Source organism: Jaculus jaculus, chromosome 5, assembly GCF_020740685.1.
Source record: "Jaculus jaculus isolate mJacJac1 chromosome 5, mJacJac1.mat.Y.cur, whole genome shotgun sequence".
Classification (NCBI taxonomy): Eukaryota; Metazoa; Chordata; class Mammalia; order Rodentia; family Dipodidae; genus Jaculus; species Jaculus jaculus.
In genome coordinates, this window is record NC_059106.1 from 98,321,846 (window position 1) to 98,346,590 (window position 24,745).

At 43.1% G+C, this 24,745-nt stretch overlaps 1 pseudogene; it reads left to right on the top strand.

The window, feature by feature from the left end:
* The first annotated feature begins 1,701 nt into the window (after positions 1-1,701).
* The window catches only part of LOC123460685, a 59,349-nt pseudogene continuing 36,305 nt past the window's right edge, over positions 1,702-24,745 (top strand).

Sequence of the window (24,745 nt, forward strand, 5' to 3'; positions counted from 1 at the left end):
TTTTCAACAAATGGTGCTAGGAAAACTGGATAGCCACATGTAGAAGAATGAACATGGACCCTTTTCTCTCATCCTACACAAAAATCTACTGCAAATGGATCAAGGACCTCAATGTAAAACCTGAAACTCTAAAATGGCTAGCAGATAAAAGAGACAGAACACTGCAAGATTTAGCATAGGAAAGGACCCCAGTAGCCCAGGCTTTTAGACAAACACTCAACCACTGGGATCTCATAAAACTCAAAAGCTATTGTACAGATAAGCTAACTGTCAACAGAGTCAATAGACAACCTACAGAATGGGAGAAAATCCTTGCCAGCTATACATCTGACAGAGGTCTGATAACTAGAACTTATAAAGAATTCAAAAAACTATGCAATAAAAAGCCAAGCAACCCACTCAAAAAATGGGGAAGGGAACTGAGAGTTCTCAAAGGAAGAAATTCAAATGGCTATCAAACACCTAAAGAGTTAGTTAACAGCCCTGGTGATCAGGGAAATGTATATTAAAATATCATCTCACCCCAAGCAGAATGGCAGCCTTCAAAAAAATCAATTGACAACAAATGCTGGCAAAGATGCAGAGAAAAAGAAACCCTCATCGATTGGTAATGGGAGTGCAAACTTGGTCAACCACTGTGGAAATCAGTATGGAGACTCCTCAGAAAGCTGGATATAGACAGATTATTAGATCCAGCTATACCACTCCCATTACCCTAAAGACTCTGCTCTTTACCAGAAAGACACTTGCTCAGCCATGCTTGTAGCTGCTCTATTCACAATAACTAGGATCTGGAATCAATTCAGATGATCATCAACAGAAAAATGGTTAATGACGATGTGGTACATATACACAATGGAATTCTACTCAGCTGTAAGGAAAACTGAAATAATGAAATTTGTAGGAAGATGGATGGAAATCATACTAAGCAAACTCACAGAAGCACAGAAAAACAAATGCCACATGTTCTTTTTCATATGTGCTTTCTAACCTGGAAGAGCTTGAGTTGCAGGCACACCTGACAGGCAACTTGAGGGACAGATTATAGGGATGGAAGGGTATGAGGGGAGGGGAAAGGGAGAGTGGAGGTGAGACAGACACAAAACTAAAGCCAACATGAATTAGCACAATAGAAACCTTTCTCCTGGAGAGTAAACTGAAACATATGACCCTCAATAGGAGCATGGGGGATTGTCTGGACAGAAGGGCCCTGTAAAGAGTGGGAGAAAGCCTAATCCTAAAACCATTGGCTCTGGGGTGTAAATCCCAGTGTCAGAAATGAGTTACACCCCATAGTGGGCTGTTGGTTGTAAAGACCTATGAGGTCCTCAAAACAAGACAGGCTTCTGACAAACCACCTTATTACCTGCCTAGGATAAATGCTAAGATCCTGTTGCTGAAGATACCACAAGCTTATACAGAACATCAAGAGATCATGCTGCAGAGCTGGGCGTTGTGGCACACACCTTTAATCCCAGCACTAGGGAGGCAGAGGTAGGAGGATCACCATGAGTTCGAGGTTACCCTGAGACTACTTAGTGAATTCCAGGTCAGTACCTCGAAAAACCAAAAAAAAAAAAAAAAAAGAAAAAAAAAGAAAAAGAAAAAGAAAAAAAAAGAGATCATGCTGCAATCTGGAAGAAAGCCAGCTCCCTGATGACTAGCCTTCATAGTGCTGGAAAGTACTACACAAGCGGGGAAATGGCCACCAATGTGGTGAACAATCAGGGAATCCTGCTAGATATAAAATCAACCAGCTGGACAAGATGTACACACCTGTATAACAGTGGTATTCAGTCTAGGCAGGTAACTAATGACTCTCTGATTAGATAAGAGACCCACTCAATGGGAAGAAACCCATAACTGGTACTAAGAACCAAGTCAGAATCTTAAAGAGACAAGAATCATGGACTCCAGTAAGAATCTCCTACTAGTTTTTGGTCAAAAAAGAAGCTACACCCAACAGAATCTCTCTTAATTACCTAGGTTTATCCCCTTTAGCCCATGAGACTCTCATTCTCCATTAGAGAGGTAACAAAAACCAGGGAGAACCAAAATCCATCTGATTCTCTATCATGAGGTGAGCCACCTCCTGCACATCAGCCAGGATCCAGGTGAAATCCCAGAGGAATTGGTGAGTTTTTCATGAGTTCTGCTCTCATGTAAGCCTGATAACCTGTGCCATGGTGATGGCAATAGACACTGAGAACACTCAAAATTTATCAAAGTAGAAATACAGAAGTTGCTGAGAGCTTAACACTAAAGTAGATTTATAACAATAACATACCCACCAATTGTCAGGGAACATTATGGAAGAGGGAGTAGAAAAGTGGGAAGGAATATCCAGAGGCATCCCCCCAAACAATGACTGACTGCTGTTCTCACAACTCATAACCCATGATGAATTCCAGTAACCCCCATGAAGAGAGCTCTTACTGGAATGGGAGGAGGGGAATGGGTCCAACACATTATTTGACCATATAATAAAGTTTTAATTAATAAAAAACAATACTTGAGGCTATTAGGGATATACATTCACATTTAAACCACCATATTCTTCCCCTGACTCCCCATAGATTCATAATAATCTCATACTGCAAGTTGCATTTAGTTCAGATTCAAAGGTCCCATAAGCTTTACCAACTTTAAGATTGTTTCGAAGTCCCAAGCCTCATCTGATATTTAGGACTGTGTCTTAACTGTGAGTCCTATAAAATCAAAACAAATTACATATGTCCAACATATAATGGGAAAGAGTAAACATTTTCATTGCTATAAGGCATAACAAGGATAGACTGGACCAATACAAAACCAATAACCATCACACACCTACAGTTTAAATATTTTATTTTTATTTACTTACTTGAGAAAGAGCCAGAGAGAGAGAATGGATGTGCCAGGGCATCAAGCCAGTGCAAATGAACTCCAGGTGCATGTGCCATCTTGTGCATCTGGCTTACATGGGTCCTGGGGAATTGAACCTAGGTCCTTTGGCTTTGCAGGCAAGTGCCTTAACCACTAAGCAATCTCTCCAGCCCAAACACCTGCAGTTTAAGCCTAACATCGATAATCAGTGACAACAGTCTCTGGAATTTTTATTTCCATCACTCCAGATGGGCTGAGTAGCCAAGGAAAACTTCCATCCCAAGCCACCAGGGCTCCATGGTAGCCTTCGCACAGTCCTGGCATATCCAAAACATCCCCCCTGCAAACCACAGTTCATCTTACAACGGCCTCACTGAACTTCAATTCATAGACATCTCCCTGTTTCCCATACTGCATCTCAGCAGTGGCTTCTGGAACCATGTGCACTTCATGACCTGATTCTGTGTATTTCTCATGCTTCCAAACCAATACCAGGTGTGCAGTAACATAGCTATTTTGTTAATCCAGGGAGAAAATAGATTGTGACCTTAAAGATTAGATTACCTTTTCAGAATTTTTTTCCTTTAGTCACTTCATTCCAAAAGAGTTTGCATTCCTATTCATTTAGCCTTTCTTGGGTGGATTTCACCCTCAGACATCTTTTCCTCTTCTCATTATTTTAATGTAAAACCTTTAATGGTGGTAATCTGTTTAGCAATAGCAGCTTTACCAACCTAAAGTCAGCCTTTGCGCCAGTAACTTTAAACTTGCTTGAATTTTTCCAACTTTAAATTCTTTAAAAAAAAAATTATGTTAGAGGAATAAAGAGAGAGAGAAAGAAAGAATTGGTATGCTAGGGTCTCCAGCCACTGAAATTGAACTCAAACATGTGTGCCACCTTGTGCACATATGTGTGACCTTCTGCACTTGCATCACCTTGTGTGTCTGGCTTACGTGGGACCTCAAGAGTTGAACATGGATTCTTAGGCTTCTCAGGCAAGCACCTTAACTGCTAAGCTATCTCTCCAGCCTGAATTTTTCCAACTTTAAGTGGTATATCTTTTAGTTCTGTGTTCTGACAAGCACACTAGTTAGTCTATTACTTCTAAATTTAACTTTGTTTAAATTCTCTGTGCATTGACAGAAAAACACAGCCAGCCTTTATGCCAGTATCACAGTTCAAACAAAGTTCTCTGCCATCTTTCTTTCCCCTTTGAAGGTTCACAAACCAGTACAATTCTCTGCATTTATCATTTCCAAACTCTCACAAGAATAGTCCATAAAATCTGGTTTATTGCCTGTATGGCTTATGCAGTTCCAAGTACCAAATCCATTGACATGCCTCCAGCATACAAGTTCCAAAACACCAAAACCTACATGGTCAGGTTCATCCTCGGAAGCACCACCAAATTTTGTTGTGGTCATCTCTACATTGCTGGGATGAACATCCAACCAGACACAGTTTAGGGGAGGAAGGTATTCATTTCAAACTTAAAGATTCAAGGGAAGTTCCATCAATGGCAGAAGAAGCTGGTTCCCTTTCACAGATCCAAGCAGAGAGACATCATCAACATCCAACACCACAAACACGAACAGGAACTTGTCAGAACTCCAAGTGTTCTCCATACTTTTGGGCTGGAATCCAGATACACCCCCAGTGACACACTACCACCAGAAGGCTTCTGGAGACTTAAACCAGAAGCTTAACTTTAAACATACCTGAGGCTATGGGGAACATACATTCACATTTATACCACCACACCCTCTCGGTGGGGTTCTGGGAATCCCAGGTGAGCTGATACTAAGTTGTGGGTCCTAGAAGTAAGAGTTAGTTATCCAAGGAGCAAACTACAGAAACTATCTCATGGGGTCCCAGGACAAAAATGGTTGGGCTCAGGATCTGGGCAGAAATAGAGTGGAACGGTGGGCGGGGTGGGGGGTATATTCAGAGTAAAGTGAGGAGAAGTAGGGGAAATGAGGTGTTATAGGATGAGTTGTGTCCCTTCTGAACAAAACTCCCAGTGCCTCAGAATATGGCCTTATTTGAAAATATGGTCTTTTCAGAAGGAATTAAGTAAAAATTATGTCATTTGGATCCAATGACTAATGTCCTTATGAAAAGGGGAATATTTAGACCCAGTGACAGATACACAGACAAGGACACTATATAGACATGATGATAGAGAAGGTATCTATAAGCCAAGGAGCCAGCAATTGCCAGTAGACTACCAGAATCTGAGAGAAGAGTATGGATCAGATTCTCACAGCCATAAAAAAAATCAACTTTTTAATTACTTGATCTTAGTTTTCTAGCCTCCACGTTGTAAGACAATACATTTACCATGTTCTGAACTACTCAATATTTGGCAATTTGTTATGGGAGCCCTTGAGGACTAACACAGTGCTCCGGGGTTCTGCTATGTTCTTCTGTAAGTAGATTTATCATCTTCACTTCAAAACCATTACTAGGTTAATCCCAAATTTAGGTCTTTCCCCAGAACATCAAGCTTCTAAATCCTGTTGTCTAATTTGTCATTAACTGGAGTGTCTTTTAGGTAACTTAAATTAATGTGTCTCTAAATAGAAGTCATGGCCCTTTGAACTGTCATGATCCTCTTATTTTTCCCTGGTGTGATGATTGATTTTATGTCTCAGCCAGACTGGGTAATGGGCCCAGATATTTAAAGCTCTCTCTCTCTCTCTTTCTGTGTGTGTGTGTGTGTGTGTGTGTGTGTGTGTGTTTCTGTATGGGACTAGCATTTGAATCTGTGGACTGAATGGAGCAAATTGCCTTTCCAAATGTGAGTGGACTTCACCCATGCTGTTGGAAGACTTAATAAAATGAAAAGTTGTGTAAGAAATAATTTTCTCTCTGTGTCTACCTTTGAGCTAAGCCTTGAACTAAAATTACACAATAGCTCTCCTGCACATCTGACCATCAGACTTTGTCTGGAATAAACCATTAGCTATTTCCAGTCTCTAGCTTACTGACTGGACCCCTTAGCCTTATGATTACATTAGCCAATTCTTCGATAGTAAATCAATCTTTTTCTCATCTCCCCAGAGAACCCAGACTAGCACATCTACTTTTTCCATCTCAATAAACAATCCCCAAATGCTCAAGATGCTCAACCAAAACTCAAGAAAAGATGGAAATACTGTCAATTGTTATGTATGTTAATTCTTCTATAGAAAAGACCTAGTAATTAGGTGGATTTATAAATAGCTTTTATTTGTAGGAAGTCAGTATTTACACATGACATTTATCAATTGGAAATCAAGTCCTATTTAATAACTGATGAATAAATAATTGTTAGAGAAAAATGATTTGCAACCACAGCAAGTTATTGCCACTTGAGTGCAGGCAGGGATGGGAGCTTTGTGCACAATGTTCTTTGGTGGAGGTTTCCTTGGTGTCAGACTCTAAGGAGTAGAGAAGTCAGGGGAAGAGAGAGCTACCAAGGAAGAACATAATTTAATCACTTTCCTCCTGTGGGAAATGAGAGCTTGACCCACTAGGGAAACTTTAGGAGCTAATTAAAAATATGTGCTTGCCAGGCATGGTGGTATACACCTTCAATCCCAGCACTCAGGAGACAGAGATAGGAGGATTGCCATGAGTTCAAGGCCACCCAGAGACTAAATAGTGAATTCCAGGTTAGCCTGAGCTAGAGTGAGACCCCACCTTGGAAAAATAAAGCGTTTTAGCGCTAACCTGCCTGAGGAGAGGATTTGGTACATACCCCAGGTCATCAGGTGAGGACGTGTTTATCCTGTCTCATATGTGTGTGGAGAAGCTGTCCTCCATTAAAAAGGAAGAAAGAAGCCCAGGCTTCTACTAGGGAGACTGAAGCAGGCACATCAGGAAATCCTGTCTCACATTCCATTTTCTAATTTTATTTGAGACAGGTCTCGTGCATCCCAGGCTAATTTTGATATCGCTGCATAGCCAAGGATGATCTTGAACTTCTGATCATTCTGCTCTCACTTCCTGAATGCCAGGATTACAGTAGTGTGCCCCCAGGCCTGGTTTACCTGTCTCAACATGATAGTCATTAAAAGGCATAGCAGTTGTAGCTCAGCAGTGGCACGCTTGCAGGTATGCCCAAGGTCCTGCGTTTCATCCTCAGCACCATGGGGAAAAGATGTGAAAGAAATTTGGAAAAGGCTGAAGTCAAAAGGGCATTAATGCTGAGTCTTCAGGGCTAGTTCATCCCAAAGTGGACAGGAAAGCCCGAGGGGACATGGCAGTCTCTGCTACTGGGCAGTGTCACTAGCCCTGAGTGAGGTGCCTGACCACAGCAGGCACTCCACCTTTTCTCAGTAGGCAAATGAGTTCACAGCTGCACCGTGGCTGCAGGGGAGGCTGTCGAGGTAACCCACCACTGGAGCAGGGAATGCCAGTGTGCCTAAGTACACATGTGTCCATGCCGCAAGCCTCTGGGTGTATCTGCAACACAGCTTTTACTTTGAGTTTAGGGATTCCATTGTGATAAAGACAAGGCTAGAAATTTCTAGAACAAGTTGAAGCTAGAGAGGCAAAGCAAGCTGGGTGTGGTGGCACATGCCTTTAATCCCAGCACTTGGGAGGCAGAGGTAGGAGGATTGCCATGAGTTCAAGGTCACCCTGAGACTCCATAGTGAATTCCAGGTCAGCCTGGGCTACAGTGAGACCCTACCTCGAAAAACCAAAAAAAAAAAAGAGAGGCAAACCAGTGCTCAATGAAGTCTAAAACACTGACCAGAACATCTAGCAGAAGGAGAGTGCCTTGCATCCTAGATCTAGAACAAAAAAACTGCTTCTCTTGTTTAAACTAAGAAGTCCTTTGGCATGGGAGGCAATGATCTAGAAAGTAAAAAATTTGATGTCAGAAGACATAAGAGGAGTATGGGGTTAGAAAAAGGATATGGTTTCTTTCTTCTTTTTTTTTTAAGAAGCCATTCAAGGGGTGAGGGCTTCAGGAAGCTTCCACATGCCATGGTGATATATTGTGGCAGTTTATCACAATGGTTAGCTAACTATATTTTTTAAACATTTTATTTATTTATTTATTTATTTATTTATTTATTTATTTGAGAGCGAGTGTGTGTGTGTGTGTGTGTGTGTGTGTGAGAGAGAGAGAGAGAGAGAGAGAGAGAGAGAGAGAAAGAGAGAGAGAGAATGGGCGCGCCAGGGCCTCCAGCCACTGAAAACGAACTCCAGACATGTGTTCCCCCTTGTGCATCTGGCTAACATTGGTCCTGGGGAATCGAGCCTCGAACTGGGGTCCTTAGGCTTCACAGGCAAGTGCTTAACTGCTAAGCCATCTCCCCAGCCCACTTTTAAATCTAACTTCATTGTTTATTTGCTGGCCTTGGACATACTCAGCCCTAGTTCTCTTATTTACACAGGGAGATAATTCTCATGTGAGAATGGAAATAAAATGAAAGGACACATGTAATGATTTTCCATGTTGTCTGCTAGCAGTAGAGTTGAGCATCCAAGGTTATTCTCTTCCAAGGACCCAAGTATGGGGAACTCAGAACCTCACATCCAGCACAGTGACTCACACATATGAAATGATGCAGAATTGAATGGAATAATTAGTAACATGTTAATTAATGCATAATCTCCTCCCTCTCTCTCTCCCTCTTCCTTCCTCCTTGGTGGGTGTGATGTGTGCAGGGGTGTGTGGACCAAGGCTTACATGTGCACGTCAGAAGCCTTGCAGGCGTTGGTTCTTGCTTCCCACTCTCACTCATTGTTTTTCTGCTGTGTTAGCTAGGCTACTTAGGTCTGGGAAGTTCTCCTGCGTCCACCTCCCATCTCACATTTGGCATGTGGAAATTATGGAAGCCCACCACAGCTTCCAGCTCTTACGCAGGGTCTGGGGATCCAAGCTCAGGTACTCACACTTGCGTGGCAGGCTCTGTATCCACTATGCCATCTCACTAGCCCACATCTTCTCCCAAGTGTTCCTACCCAAGAAAACGCTGACATTTAGTCTTGATGTCCTGAGCATGTAGAACTTGAGAAAAAAAATACTTCTGGAAGCTAGGCTGGAACAGATTCGCCCATCTCCCCCTCATTCTAGCACTGAGGTAAACACTTCCTATGCAGAAGCTAGTTAATTCTAAAACAAGTATTGGGTTGAACCTTCTGGAATTGTTGTTTCTATAGGTCAAAATGGCTGAATATAAATGACTGCATTTGATCCTACCATACACATAAGTTGGATTTATTCTCATTTTAGAAATGAAATATGTGAGATATGAGAGGGTAATATAACCCTGGTCTCAGAGACTTTTCATACTGTAATGTGCATAGGAATCTCTGGAGACCTTGTTAAAGAGTAGGTTTGTATTAGTGGACTGGGGAGGGAGAAGAGTCAGCATCCCCACAAGTTTCCAGGTGGTTCCTGCTGGTCTGTGGGCCACATACTTAGTAGCTGATCTGGCCAGAGGTAACCCTGAAAGGGCCTCTTGAGTTGACATGAGGATCAAACAAGCATCCTGTGCTTTATTTATGAAAAGGTGGCTTTGTTGGGTTGGGTGAGTCACATCTGTAATCCCAATGTTTCAAGAGGCTGAGGCAGGAGGATCACCAGGAGAGTTCAAAGTCAGCCTGGACTACTGAGTGAGCCAGCTGTTGTCAAGTGTCCACCATGCAATGAGCATGTGCTCAGCACCCACTTGCCAAGCAGAGGAGGACTCCAGCTTCTTTGTCTCCCTTCCTTTTCTTCTTCCTACACTCCTTTTCATGTCCCCTCTTCCTCCTTTCCCTCTCCCCTATCTTTTTCCTTAGGTTGCTCTTTCCTTTTTTATAAATAAGAAGTTTATTTAGGGGAGGAGAGATGGCCTAGCAGTTAAAGCACTTGTCTGCAAAGCCTAAGGACCCATGTTCAACTCTCCAGGTCTCATGTAGGCCCAATGCACAAAATGATGCAAGCATGCAATGTTACACATGTGTACACGGTAGTGTCAGCACCTGGACTTCAATTGCAGTGGCTGGAGGCCCTGGCACACCAATTTTCTCTAATTTCTTGCTCTCGCTCTCTTGCCTTAAAAAAAAATGGCCAGTCTATTGGGCTTGCCTATCTGTCTTTGTCTGTCTATCTATCTATCTATCTATCTATCTATCTATCTATCTATCTATCTATAGTGAAGTTTATTTAAACAAAACACTTGACTTGAAAGGAAAACTATCTAGGATTCATTTTTAAGGTAATTTTTCTCTACTTAAGTACAGATTGCCCTACATATAACAGCTACGTACAAAAAAAAAGTTTAAAAAAATGTCCTTGGTTTTACAGTGGTAAATAAAAATCATTAAAATTGTCCAATCAGGGATGGAGAGATGGCTTAGCACTTAAGGCACTTGCCTGCAAAGGCAAAGGATGCAGTTTCGATTCCCAGGACCCATGTAAGCCAAATGTACAAGGGGCCACATGTATCTGGAGTTTGTTCACAGCTGCTGGAGGTCCTGGCATGTGCACTGTCTCTCTCTTTCTCAAATAAATAAATAAAGATTTTTTAAAAAATATTCTTCAATCAAAGAAGGTAGTAAGAATTTTTTTAACTTTGTTTTTATTATTTATTTATTTGAGAGAGAGAGAGAGAATGGGTGCTCCAGGGCCTCTGGCCTCTGCAAACCAACTCCAGATGTGTCCGCCCCCTTGTGCATCTGACTAACGTGGGTCCTGGGCAATTGAGCCTCGAACCAGGGTCCTTAGGCTTCACAGGCAAGCACTTAACCACTAAGCCATCTCTCCAGCCCAGTAGTGAGAATTTTTTATGTTGTTGGGTTTTGTTTGTTAAAACAATGAGAGAAAAATAACTTACTGGAATATAGATAAGAGCTGAATAAGCATGGCACTAATGTAGAAAGGGGACATTTCACAGAACCAGTGCTTTTCCCCATACCATCTTCATTTGATGTCAACCAAAACATTGGCCATTTAGTTTAAAAAAATAAAGAAAAGTCAAACATGATTGTCCATATACACCAGGTTACTTTATGTACAATGAAGAGATGGAGAATAATAAGATAATAAAAGAATAGAGAAATCTATACTGTAGTAGTCAGGATGTAGTGGAACCAAATTGGGGCTTTCTGATTGAGAATGTATTTTTGGTCTATAGCAAAATCCTGAAGTAGAGGTTCTCTTTGTAGTAGATACCTCCTGTCTGTTGCTGGGACACATCCATTGAATCTTCAGCTTCCATTTCCAACTGTGCAGGTATGTCTGTTTCATTGATTGGCTGCCAGTCAAATCGGAATCTGATCTGCCTCATTGACACACCCTGTTGTTCACAACAGGTCTTCATTAGTTTACTAAGTGATGTATACCTCTTAACCTTCAATCGCACCACAGAACCACCCTGCCTCACAACCTTCTAGTTAATATGATCATCAGTCTCAGTCTTTGAAAAAATATATTTTTGGTGGGCTGGAGAGATAGCTTAGCAGTTAAGGCACTTGACTGCAAAGCCAAAGGACTTTGGTTCAATTCCCCACAACCAATGTAAGCCAGATGATAAGGTGGCACATGCATCTGGAGTTCATTTGCAGTGACTAGAGGCCTCTCTCTCCCCCTATGTCTCTCTCTCAAATAAATATATCTCAAATAACATAATAAATATATTTTAATATTTAAAATTGAATATTAAATATTAAGTGTATTTATTTATTTGAGAGAGAGAGAGAAAAAGAAAAAGAGAGAGAAGGGTGAGCCAGGCCTTCTGGCCCCTGGAAATGAACTCTAGATGCATGCACCACCTTGGGTATCTGGCTTTACTTGGGTACTGGGGAATCAAACCTGGGTCCTTTGATTTTGCCAGCAAGCACCTTAACAGCTAAGCCTGGGTTTTTCATCTGCTATGGTAAGAGCCAGTCTCCTCAGCGGCCGCTTCACAAGAGGTACCAGGTTTACACACAAGCAGCACCAGGAGTGGCAGCAGGAGGCAGCGGCGCTGAATGAGGGAGATAGTTAGATTGGTTTTTCGTTATTTATTTGTTTTCTGGATGAAGTACTGAAACAGGCTCTGGTTTCATTGAGTCAAAGGAGGAAGTGGGAATTGATTAGAAGCGACAGATTAATTTTCCAGGAACTCTGGAAGATGGTGCTCTGAACAGAGGTGAAAACCAAAAGGACTCCAGAGGGTCCTCTGGTTGGAATCCCAGTTACCACATCCCAGCCAGCTTCTTGTTACTGCCTCTGCCTCCTGCCCGAGGTGCTAGGGACTGAACTCAAGCCCTCCCGCCGGCTAGGCTAGAGCTACATTCCCTGCTAGGCAACTTCCTCTTGATACAAACATGGCTACTCCAGCCAAGATTACTCTCCTATTTCCCTCCACAACTGCTGCTATGAAAACATCGATGGAGCTGGAGAGATGGATTAGCGGTTAAAGCGCTTGCCTGCAAAGCCTAAGGACCCAGGTTTGCCTTCCCAGAACACAGGTAAGCCAGACACACAAGGTGCCCATGCCTTCTAGAAAAGACCAAGTAATAGTCATTAGCCTAAGAGACTAAAGACCCCCATATAAACAGTGCCACATGTTTAATTCTGCTCCAGTAAGGGGCGTGATAGTTTCATTAAAGTCTGTTAGCAAAAGCTCCAAAACATTTTGTGATTTTGTAAACAAATACGTCCCTCTATAGTTTGCCATGAGCTGAAGTTCATAAAGAAAAACTTCTATCCTCCCTCCCTCCCTCCCTTCCTCCTATCCATTAATTTACACTTTGTACTTGATGACTATTGAGTATCCATTATATCTCAAGACCTGTGTTAGGTGAAGAGTAAAGCCAGATGAGTAAGAGAGAGGTCTGATAGAATGATACAATAGGACATGGTTATAATATAGTGAAAATAAGAGTTATAGTAGAGTCACTCTAGAGGGCTCTGAGAACTGAGGATAGCTTTTTATTTTTGTTTAGGTAAGTAAATCGATCTTCCTCTGGTGGGCAGATTTTATACCACAAACAAAATGTTCTTAGCTGCAAAGACTTCTAATGATGTTTTCAAGGCACAAGCCCCCATTCCTAACCTTACAGAGGAAGTCACCTTCCATTGCTACCACGAGAGGGCGACAACATGAAGGAATAAAGCTGGTCCTCGGAGGAGGACAGGAAACACATCTGAACTCTCTTATGAAGGAGCTGGAAGAATAAAGTCTGGCAGTAAAATCTTTTTTGCATTTCCCTTATAGAAAGCTGTTTCAAAACTTTACAGTCTGGTCTCAGGGAGTACGTATTTCTACTAGTGAGGGAGGAAATTCACATAAAGAAATCAGGTCCAATGTAAAAATCAATGGGATTTAGGCAAAATGAACAGGAGTCTAGGGACACAGTCCTAACAAAATCATTGCTCAGTGTTAAGTTGTAACATGTCTTTGTGGACCAGCTGATCTGCAGCATTTGTAAAGTAACTGCTCCGTACTCTAGGCAGCCAGGAGCCTTAAAAGAAGGCGACCCACTTTGGAGAGAGAGAGAAATCCCAAGCTCCTGTTGTTTTTAACATGAGCACACGGCAGAGTTGAGTGTGCTAGTGCTAAGGTCTGATTTACGATATATAGAGAGCAAGCAAAATCTGCCATCACTGTTTATACACAGTGATGCTGAGTGGCTGATCTGTACGTGTCCAGACTCAAGAAGATGCAAGAGTATTGCCCTTGTTGAGCTGTCCAGTTAGTTCTTCAGCGAGTCCCTGGTGCACAAGGACCTTTGTGATGGGGCTCTTTTGGACACCCTGAAGATTCTAGGAACTCAAAAGCACAGTCTCTGTCCTAAAGGAAATACTAGTCTAGCTAGAGAAATGAGACGTGCTGTTTATTAACAACAAAACAGTCAAGGACATGGTTTGGGTGGACAGTCTTGCAATGGGGGTGGGTTTTCAGGTCTGCTGGTGCCTGGACCACATGTCATTTGGAGATGATCCCAGGCAAGTCATCATCCTCACTGTGAAGCCAGGGGGATCTGGTGACAGAATGCTGGGTTTGATGTTGGAGCCAGGACCTAATATCTGGAGAAATTGGACAAGTTTACTGCTCTGAGACTGTATGGACTTAATGGGTTGCATGAAGATAATCTATCGATGTCATTCTTGAAAAGTATGCAGTCTATAATCTAGTGTGAGATTAACTCTTGTCATATTGATGGTCATTTTTTCCCCTTTCTCTCTCCCTCCTTTTCTCCCTCCTTCCTCCCTCCCTCTCTCCCTTCCTTCCTTCTTTCCTTCCTTCTGACAAGGTCTCTCTACGAAGCCTAGGTAGCCTACATAGCCTTAAGCTCATGATCCTCCTGCCTCCAGGTCCTGGAATGCTGGCGTTACAGGTATGTGCTGCCATGCCAAGAAAGCTTCCTCTTCTATACACTAGGAAGAAGAAAGGTTCACAGGGTTTTTGTGAAGTTCTAAGTGGGAGGACTGAGTGTAAGAGCTGAGTGTAAAGATTAATTATAAGGACTGCGTGTGAGGATTGTGTATAATGACTGAGTATGAGGACAAAGTGTGAGGACTAAAGAATATAAATTGCCAAGCACAACTCTCAGAATTAATGCCTGGGTCTGTGTGAGATGCTTCCTGGAGAAAAGAGAAGACTAGGCAATATGAGGGAAGAATCTAGAAGATGTTCTTTCAGGGACAGTATGTAGACACAAGGGTAAAGGGTAAAAGTGGAGCTATGAAGGGCATACTCCACAGAAGGAGGCCCTGACCGGACGACCCGATCCAGTGAGAAACTTAGAACAGCCATTATACTGAGGGATGCTCACACTGCCGCAACAAAACTGTGCCTGCGTCCTGGAAGGACGGCTTCCCTCCGTGGGTCAGTCAGGGAGGACAGAAACACTCACTCTGCAGGGCCTCCTGCACTGTTAGCATTCTCCATCCCGGTGCAAGCTTGTTCCACAGTGGAGTAAAATAAACGTGTGAGTATATGTGTTTATGCCACCCCACTGGCTTTTGAAATTCATATGTGAAAATCTCAGCACTGACACAAAGAGGCAGTTTTTTTTTAAGTCATCCATCTATTCTTCCCTCTTCTCTCTAAACATCAAGTGTTCACTAAGCACACACTATGTGTCAAATACTGTTCTAGATGCCAAGACTTGCCTTCTAAACTTAGTATCTGGTCACATCCTGCTGTGCTTAGATGGTTCCAGAGACTGTTCGGTGCCAAGTGCAAACTCCAGGACACGTACAGTGTGTGTTTGACTAGCTGCTGGCTGTTGTTTGTGCAGTTACTCCTCTCTGGACTGTCCCTCCCTCCTTGTGATCCAGATTGACCAACATCCAATGCCTCAAGTGCTTTTTAAAACATTCTTTCCTCTGGAGCTGTTACTGTCTGTAACAACTACCTTGCTTCCCAGCCCTGCCCCACATTAGCATCATACTCTTTCCTTTGTTTCCTTCAAGTGTTATTGTCCTTGTTGTCACTTTGCAGTTTAATTCCTTGTTTCTGTGGCTTTCTCTCCTGCTCGATTTTCAATTCAGTGAGGTAAACACAGAGTTTCAGCCATCTTTGTAACCTCAGCACCTAGTGTACTGCTTGGCACAGAAAGTTTTCAAATGTCTGATGAATGAGTTTGCTGAAGCTCTGGAAGTGGGTCGGAATGGTGACATGAATAATAATGACGAAAGTAGTGACTACCTTACATCATGTACTTCTTGGATGCCAGACTCTCAGCCAACTGCTGTATATCTGTGATCTGTTCAGTTTAATCCTCACCACATGCTATGCAGTCAAGGAATTGGAGTTTGCTGAGAGAGCCTCTCTGGAGTCAGAGGCCAGACTTGGAATTCCAGCTCCACCAGCCCATTTTGGGTTTCTGCCTTTGTGCCCTGCAAGAAGGGACATGGCTAAGGGGACAAATGGTGTTAAATGCTCCCTCTTTTTGCCCAAGCCAACCACTCCAAAATGGGGCTGATCTGCTCAGAGGAAAGGGGTGTAAATAAAGGTACCCTATGGGCAAGTGGTGGCTTTGACTCGCTCCATACCTTGACCACTGTAGCCTTGCACCTGTCACTCAGTCCTGCTTCTGCCTTGACTTCTGGTCTGCACAGTGAGGTCAGGGCACTCCAGTTTCATAGGGCTTTTGTTAGGGAAACGTGAGATAATGTAAGCCATATGTTTGGTACTTGTTTCATATATGCATTCAAAGATATAAGTAATGGTGCTACTTTCCAGAGAAAAGAGTTAGCTGATGCAGGAGAATGAGGAATTTGAGGGTCATATTGTGAGTTCTAGGCCAGCCTGGGCTCTCTAATGAGACTCTGTCAGAAACAGAAGAGATTATGGGGTGTGCTTCTGTTGAAAATTAACAGAAGAAACAGGGAGAAAGGAAGCCTGAATTAATAAGCAAGAGAACATGAGAAGAGAGACTGTCCACTGCTCAAGATGAAGCTTGAGGCCTGTGAAGCATCTTTTGGACTCAACATAGGTCATTAGTGACTTTTGAATGACAAATATGACAGCAGTGGGGGCAGGAACTAGACACTGTGGGTTAAGGAGTCTATGAGCAGTGACTATAGTGAGTCTTGTCTAGTCACTAGAAATTAGGTTATGAAGTACCATGATGTGAATATGTATATTGCAGTCCTAACATCCAAAGTTATAATGGTATTTGAAGGTAGAGCTTTTGAGAGATAATTGAATCATGGCACTGGGATTAATGCCCTTATTTAAAAAGGTGGGGGGGGGGCTAGAGAGACACTCCTTGGACTTTCTGTTGGGCTCTGTTTAATGACTTAGAAATTGCACCTTTACCAAGTCTGCATTGGTCTTGGGCTTCCAGTCACCAAGTCCATAAGAAACAAATTTCTGTTGTCTATAAGCTACTTGGTTTGTGGTATTTTGTCATAGCCACCTGAATATACAAAAGTTCAGAAACAAATACTCAGTAGATTTAGAAGGATTCTGGGTAAATCCCTTCCCACATATATTATTTATGGTGCTAGTCTTACCTTTCAAAGGGCCAGGTCTGAACCACAAATCTGTCTAGAGACTTCTAGGATAACAGGAAAATAGCTTGCCTCAACTATCCAATTCCTGAATGGACTTTAAGGGAAGATGGGGGTATAATGAGTTTTTGAGCAGAGGCACAGGCTGCATGTACAGGAACAGATTAAGGAGGTGTGATGGAGAACCCAGGTGGAGGCCTCATGCTGGCGGGTGATGGATGGGAATGCAAGGGTGAAGACGGCACAGACAAGCCAGGCATGGCAGAAGGAAGTCAGAGGGCCTGTCATGGTCTTCCTTTCTGGGAATAGCACTGACCATGCACTGAGGGAAGGTAGAGGGTCAGGAGGGTTAACTGTGGCAACAAGCAGTCCCTGAGGTATGCTCACTTATCAGTGTCTGGTTACATCTCTTCACATTAAGTTCAGACAATATGAGACAGGGAGGGGGCTTTTGTTCTCTGCAGTGACCAAGGACCCAGATTTCTTTCCTTTTGTGTCTCTGTGATCTATGGAATCTCACCTCTGATCTTAGCCAAAAGACTGACACGTGGTCCTGTGGGATCTGGACCTCTTGGCTCCACTGGCAAGCACAGAAGAGGACTATGGAAGATTAGGTTGGGATCTTCTAGACCACTCCTGGTGGGGTTGACTGGCCCTTTTGCTGATGTTTCACTGGCCAACTCTCAGACACATGACCATCCTAGTGCAAGGGAGACTGGGAAGCAGCACCAAATCACATCTTGTCCTGTCCACATCTTTGGGCTTAGCATGATGTCTAGGGTAGAGCAGATGCTCAGTAAACAGTGCTGAATACCTTCCTAGATAAACACAGTATCATTTGCTGCTGCCCACTATTATCTATCCTGGTTCCCTGTTTAAGATTCAAAGATGGCATACACCTAGATGTGAGCTAATGGTTGTGCTTGCTTGTGCTTGGAGCTGTTCTTCCTGCAAATGGTGGTGTGCTGCAGCAATCCATTCCTACTCTCTGTACTTCTATGGCTGTTACCTAGGTTAGGCCACAAGTCTTCCATTAGCAAATCTGGGAGAGTGGTGTTGACTTGCTCTCAGTAAGAAAAAGATCAGGGTCTTTAAAGCCAGGGCTAAATATAGTAAGTTGAGCTTATTAGCAAACATGCCCATTAACCACTACAATTTTGAATTGAATATGAAATAACCTGTCTTGTCTTTTGTGAGCAAGACCCTACCTCAGTTCTCCGCACCCCCCTCCATTGAACTAGTCAGTACCAGAAGGAGTGGACCAATCACTGACTGAAGTAACCAGTCCTCAGTTTATCTAAGTAAGTCCTAACCAAACTAGCTGACCGTTAAGTACCATGGATTCTATGTGTCTACAGAGAATGCTATACAACCAAGGCTGGCATTAATCTCTACAATTTTTACAATGGTCCTTTTTATGGATAACATGAGTCTGGGAAGAAAAGCTGGAGAGGTGAGTCATAAATTCCCTAAAGGGCAAATAAAGGATTCCTTAGCAGGCTGGCAAAGCCTGCCTGGAAGTGGAACATGGTGTGAACCATGTGGGGCACAGCATGCCAGAGATATTTCTGTGAACAACTCCAGAGCTATCAATTCTGTGGGACTGAGGCAGAGATTTTTGTATTTTCAGGTGTTATTTCATGAACAAAATGGGTGCCAACAAGGCCAAGAAGAAGAGGGAAGCAGAGGCGGGCAATTATAAAATAAATCAGTCTTTCATCCTCATGGATACACAAGGCCAAGGGCAGCATCTCTGACTCCCTCAGCCTGGCTTGAGGCAGCAGAGACACGTAGGGAGGCAGGATGCAGGTGGGTGAGAAAGGAACAGTATTGTGCAGGTGAGCGAGGACCCATTGAGATATTGCCCAGCAAGTAGCAGGTGCTTAATGCAGATGCTCTCTTCCCTTTCCCATCTTTACTCAGAGCTCTCTGAAATGAGTTCAAGGCTTCCAAAAGCCCACTGCATCCCTTCTGCTGTGCCCATTCTGACTAACCTGCCCACCAGCTAGGGGCTGTTATCCAGCTGCCCTGAACAATATGCTTCAGTGTGGTGGACAATGGTTCTGACTATGCCAGCCTGTGATCAATATCCAGACCCAACAAGCTCATTTTTCTATGGCTCTTGGAGAGTCTAGGTAGGCAAAAGACCAAGGTTTGGAACCTCTGCCTGGATTCATATAGAGTCAAAACCTGGAATAGGAATGTGGCTCATTAGATAAAGTGCTTACCATGTAAGCACAAGGATCTGAGTGCTGATCCCCAGAATCCACATAAAATGACCAGTGTTATGGTATATGCCTATAATCCCTGTGCTGGGAATACAGAGACAGGGAACTCCTAGACCTCACTGGCTAACTAGTCTGAGTCAGTGAACTCTAGGTTCAGCAGAAGGACCTGTCTCAAACAGTAAGGAGTGCAGGGTGGGGCTGGTTAAACATGCTTGCTTGCTCCAAAATGCCCATGTAAAGCCAGATGCACAAAGTAGCACATGCATCTGTAGTTTGTAGCAGCTGAAGGCACTGTAGTGCCAATATGCTCTCTCTCTTTTCCTTCTCTCTCTCAAATGAATAAATACACAATTTTTTTTTTTACGGAAGAAAAATTGAGGAAGACACCCAACATTAATCTATGGCCTCCACATGCATGCCACACATCATGGCTGGCTGCCTTGTCTCCTGTGTCTACAGAGAATAACATGAATGTCAGCTTCCAGTTCTGCAGATGAAATTGTCTAAAACAGTCATTTGACCTAAGGAAGGGTTTGAACTCAGGCACAACTTATATCACAAAGTCTACATGAGCTGAGCGTACATGCATGGGTGCACGCTCATGGTCAAGCAAGAAACACTGTGCCTTCCTCCGTGACGTTGTGTGGCATTTATTTGGGGAGGACTTGGCACATGCAAGGCCCCAAGCTAGTGTTAATTACAAAGGCAAAACTCTAGTTTCCCCCTTCCTTGCACCTCCAGGGATGCATGTTATGTTTGGGGAATACCAAACTGGGCGTGGTGGTGCACGCCTTTAATCCCAGCACTTAGGAGGCAGAGGTAGGAGGATCACCTAGAGTTCAAGGCCACCCTGAGACTCCACAGTGAATTCCAGGTCATCCTGGGCTACAGTGAGACCCTACCTCAAAAAACCAAAAAGAATCCTATATTTTGGGGATACCATCTTGCTTCCTTGACCTCACTTCCTGTCCAAACACTGCTTAGCCACCCTGTCTTCTACCTGCAATGCTATAATTATCTCCACACGGATCCTATGGGACACTCCTCCTCCTGCCCCTGCCAGCAACTCCCTCAAGACCACCTTGTCAGAGAGGCCATCTTTATAAAATAACACACTCCATTTCCTTTCATGCTGGTTTCTTTTTGTCGAATGTATGAGACCTATGACTTTTTTTGAGCCTGATCCGCACTGGAGAATGAGTGCCCTGCTGGCAGGACGTCATTATCCCCACTGCTGTCTACTTACTTCTACAGAAGAGCCAGGCCCCTGGTAGGCTTTAGCAACTATTTGTTGAGTAGATGTTAGGCTTGGCCTTTAATTTGGTCTGTTAATATGTAGAGAATAACTTAGGAAGCTATCACCAACCATGCTCTACAGATGAGGAAACTGAAGTCCAGAGAGTCTAAGTGACTTGCCCAGGTCACCAACTGGGTAGAGACAAGGTCATGAGCAGAGCCAATGTAGGCTGAATTGTAGCATATTACATTGTTCTGGGAGCTATTTGTGTCTCCTTAATTCCTCTGTCCATTCCCAGAGGACAGCATGCTGCATTGTTTGGAAGATTGCCCTTGGGTGGAGCTCTGTCTCCATTTAATTTGATAGATTTTGCTTCTGGACTTGTCAGAAATTGGAATTCAGAGGTAATGGGCAAGGCATAGATAGGGGTTTTAAGTACAGACCACTTTTCAGTTCAACTGGCCCCTATTCTGAATTTTGTTTATTCCAGGTCTAATGCAGAAAATACATGCAGTAAAAAAAAAAAATTAAAAATAAATGTTAAGTGAGATAGAAACTGCCTGGGGCCATTGGGAACTTGTGTACTATGCTATGTGACTTTTGAGTAAATATTTGCTTAGCAAGCCAAGAAGCAATCCATATCCACTGTGGCTGTCTCTGGCTGAAAGGCACATATGCTACTTCTGGGTCTGACAGTCTCTGGGGAAGTATGCACATAGACCTAAGTGCCACAGCATCCTGAAAAGAAGAGACAAATTGGCTTGACACAGCTGTGCACTTGGTTGAGCTCTGCCCCTCACTTGTTGAGCAAACTTGGCAATTTATGCTTTTCTCTGGTCCTTTTGTCCATAACATCCTCATGAAAACATGTACGAACAGTTTCTGGTCAATAATTGGTATAGATGCAAGAGTGAGTTGTTGGAAGAGATCATGAATGTTTTAGCTGTCTGCTTCTATCTGTTCTATTGAGTCAAACTTTTCTTTCTTCATACTTACTCTCATTTTAGGAATCCCTTTTCTAAGGTCTTGTAATCTCAGACAGCTTTTGCTTTGTTCTTTAATGAGAGCTAGCATCTGTGTTCAGAGCATTCTGGGCTTATGGGATGGTTAGCTTTGTGGGGTGATGTGATGGATATGAGAGCTGAGGGCCACCTCTGAAAGCATCCTTCATCAAGTCAGTCAATGGGAAGATGCTCTCTGAACATGTTTATTACATGACTATTTGTTGAGCTCCTTCCAAAGAGACACATCAGTGTACAGAGCTCAGCCTGACCTTCCTGAAGCTTATGGGGCTGGTAATGGAGAGATGACCAAGCAGTCAGCTGTATTTCATGCTCCTGTAACACAATTACAGGGAGCTATATCCACAGGTGGGACAACTAATGTCAACCTCAGTCTTGAGAAGGAACATTCTGGCAAATATTACCAAGCAAATGGCATCTAAATTCAGACCTGAAATTGGGGGAGCAGAAGTTATTCAAAGAAAGGTGAGGAGAGAGAGAATGTTTCTGGTTGAGGATGCAAAAGGCAAAGCCAGAGAGCAACGGCCACAGAAAGCAGAGTGGAGCAGAGACTCAGGGAGAAATGGGAGTGACACATGTTTTCAGGTCAGGGAGAAATGGGAGTGACACATGTTTTGTGAGCCCCTGCTAAGCCACTGATAAGAGTTTGGGCTCTGTATTTGGGCAGTGGGGCTCATTGGAGCTGGGAGGGTCTCATTCAGCCCTTACTGAAGGGAGGCCAGGCTGGGAAAACTGGACCTGAGAAATAATAATGCAGATGCAGCTTTTGTCTCTGATAGCAGGTCTGGCATTAGCACTTAGAATATGTTTAGCTCCTGTCCATTCTCAAACCCCTATTGGTCCAGCATTCTCATGCTGGGTCCCCATAAGTCCTGGAGCTTTTGTCACCTTACAACAATGGGATTCAGCTTTTGTAAGCAAGAGCTCCATCATGAATGTAAATGTAACCTGCTCATAGTCATTGTGCTTTCACTGTTAATTGACCAAATACCTACAGAACAAAGCTCCCCATAGATGTATACACACTGGAAAATTCTACCCATGCATATGTGGAAGCCAGTGTTTAGCCAGTCTATTAATATTGCTGGGTAACATCTGGGTTCCCCGAGCTATCTCAGTAACCCTGAGTCCCTCCAAGTGGTTGGGAACTGCTGCCCTAGAATGTGTGTTAAGAAGCCACAGAGACATCTGTCCCCAGAGTCAGCGCATGGCTGCCTTCTCTGTAAACCATGGGGTGCACAAACTCAGCTGGTTCTAATTGCATAGGGCATGCCATATTGTTGCCCGATGTAATGTCAATTTTTATTTATTTGTGTTTGTGAGAAGCAGGGCTGATTAGACCACTTAAAACTACACAGGCGAGTTAGAGCCAGGCTGGCACTCATGAGTTCAGCTGCCCTCTCGACAGTCAGCCCATGCTCTCAGCACGAGGCCTCCCTCTGAGAATGTAAACTTGGGGCCTTGTGCTATCATGATTTCTATTTCATCCTGACTCTTATAAACTACCATAGAAAAAGCAGCCGCTGAAGGTTTCTTTCTTTTGTCTTCTTTTTTTTTTTTTTTTCATTTTCATTTTGAGGCTTGGAAAATCACAAAAATAGCCCTGAGAGTGGAAAGTTTGGGGGAGTTTGTTTAGTTGTCTTTGAAATGTACTTTGTGAAGGAATAAGTAACTCATAATATCTGTGCAGAGTGCTTCACTGTTTGCATAATTTTTATGGCTCTTTTCTCCTGTTTGATTTCCACGGAGTTCCTGCAAGGTGTGGATGGTTACTATCTGCATCTTGCAGTGAGACAGAAGCTTGCAGAAAGGAAAACCCAGACCTGGGCTATGGTTACATGAGCAGGTATTGACAGAGTCCCTCCCTGTAACTCCTGGCGTCCCTGTACAACCTCCTGTCTCCCTGAGCCATTTAACCACAGCTTTTGCCTTCCTTTCCTCAGCCATTCACAGCAAGAGGAGGTGTTTAAGGCTGTGTTTGGACAAGTTTAGACTCTACGCTGATTACCCAGCATATCCCTCTCTCTTAAGGAATATACTACATAGTGGAATAATAACTTACAGGACCCCTGAATCTATCACACCCCGTCAATTCCTCAAGGACAGGCCCTTTGCCAGTCATCTCTGTTCTTAGACCCCAGAATAGAATTTATTACCTAGCAGATGTCCCTCATAAATGTTTTCCCAGTTGAAATACTGCTAAATAAGAAACATTTTAAAAAGTCATCCCCATGGGCTGGAGAGATTGCTCAGTGGTTAAAGCACTTGTCTACAAAGCCTAACAACCCTGGTTTGATTTCTCAGTACCCACATAAAGCCAGATGCACAAAATGGCAAATGTTTCTGGAGTTTGCAGTGGCTGGAGGCCTTGGCATGCCCATTCTCTCTGTCTGTCTCTCTTTCTATATCTCTTTGCTTGCAAATGAATAAATTAAATATTTTTTTAAAAAATACTCCTTGTACTTCCTTTAATTTTCTTATTGCAGCAAGGAATCCATGCTCTATGTTCAATCAAACACTGATTATTGGGTGATTGGTGAAAATCTTGAGATCATTACTGAGTTTATCATTGCCCAAAATGCTTTGTAGAAAGTTTGAATCATGCCAATGTGCATCCCAGATAAGTAACCCCACTGAGAAGGGCCATCAGTGGAGTGAGGGCGGGGGAGAGGGAACATAAGTGTATAATATGATGGGACTATGACAAATTTGTGTTATGTTCATGTATTAAAGTTCTCAATAGAAAATTTAAAACTACAAACTATAAAAATAATGTTTCATGGTCATGTGTGACAAATGCTAATTCATTAAGTTCAACAGACTTTTTAAATTGCAAATGTCCTCAAAACATAGATTCTTCTCCAGATCTGGTCCTCTTCAAGATCTCCCCATTTGTGGGAAGTTCAAGCATGCCTCACAACTGCTTAAAGAGGAGCTTTCAGACATGCCAGCTGTATGCGCACCTAGGACTGGTCCAGAGTGGCCCATGGTTTGTCAGTTTGTAGGTCTGTGGTTTCTCTCTTGGTGTTGCAAGACCAGCAAAAGCAGGGGAGTGCATTCTCTCTCTCTCTCTTTCTCTCTGTTTATTTTGTTTTATTTTTAGTCATCTCTCTTGCATCCTAGCCAGTACCACACCACTGATCTCCGGATGTTGAAACCTCCTTCCTCTAGCTACTTCCTTCAGTCTGAACTGTGCTGAAGTCCCTTAACCGAAAGGAATTGTGCCTCCTCCATGCCACATTCTCAGCTATGGCTTCATTTTATTCCTCCTGTTGGCCTTTAAAGACCTTTAGAGGGCCAATCACACTCTTTCTTCAAGGCAATTTGCAACTGATGAGTTGAAAATGCATTTGCATCCAGTCAGCCTCCATTCCCTACTTAGGCTTGGGCTGCATTTTCACCTAGACTCCTGAGAATCCCTCTCTAGCAAGCTAACTTCTCCCTCCACCCAGTTCT